The sequence below is a fragment of the Ovis canadensis genome, chromosome 16 (assembly GCF_042477335.2).
Source record: "Ovis canadensis isolate MfBH-ARS-UI-01 breed Bighorn chromosome 16, ARS-UI_OviCan_v2, whole genome shotgun sequence".
Lineage (NCBI taxonomy): Eukaryota > Metazoa > Chordata > Mammalia > Artiodactyla > Bovidae > Ovis > Ovis canadensis.
Window position 1 is genome coordinate 48,132,820 of NC_091260.1, and position 914 is coordinate 48,133,733.

General features: G+C 39.7%; 1 pseudogene; it reads left to right on the forward strand.

Annotated features, from left to right (window-relative positions):
- Positions 1 to 417: 417 nt before the first annotated feature.
- Positions 418 to 596, forward strand: LOC138422044 (U2 spliceosomal RNA; annotated as a pseudogene).
- The last annotated feature ends 318 nt before the right edge of the window (positions 597 to 914 follow it).

Below are 914 nucleotides of genomic sequence, written 5' to 3' on the forward strand. Positions count from 1 at the left end.
ACTACAGTAAAAAGAAGTCTATCTTATGTATTCACACCATACATATACATATAGATACTATATATCATACCATACCATCTCTCTCTCCTATTCATATTTGTTTATAGGAAAATGAACCCTAGCCCTAAAAGTCCTTCTGTTTTCTTTCTTTAATTTTTTTGGGGTAGGGGGAGAGTAGTTTGTATCGTTTCAAAATATCAGGTTGGCCCTTATTTGCTTCTCTCAGCAAGACCACTCACAACTTCTCAAAATGGGTAACACAGTCACAGACAAGGAAAAAAAAAAAAGATTAAACTCAGGAGAAAAAAAAATATGGATTCATAAGACCAAAACAATAGGCATTCTAAAACAACCCAGCATTGATTAGGTGCAGCAGGAAATAGGGCTGAAATAATGGCTCAAGAATTACAGGAAAGAATCCCTTCCAGGCCTTTTGGCTAAGATCAAGTGTAGTATCTGTTCTTATCAGATGTATCGTCTATCTGAGGACAATACAGTAAATGGAGCAAATTTTTAGAGCAGGGAATTGGAATAGGAGCTTACTTAACTTCTCTCTACACAGACACCTGGTATTCTCCAGAAATGGTGCAACTCCCCATCTTAACAAGAGTTGCAAAATGTAGATTTTTGCCTTCCTCACATTTTTTTCATTTCTTTGTTCCTCAGCACTTGCAAGTGAGGTATTAATTTTTCTCCTGAGGTTTCATGCAGCTTTGGCTCCACCCACTAAACTGTCACAGACAGGATTTGGTTTCTTTTTCTTCCCTTTTTGGCCTCACACCTGTGACTTGGGGGCTTCCCAGGCGGTACTAGCGGTAAAGAACCCACCTGCCTACAGACGCAGGAGATGTAAGAGATAAGGATTTGATCCCTGGGTGGGAAAGATCCCCTGGAGGAGGGTATAACAACCCACT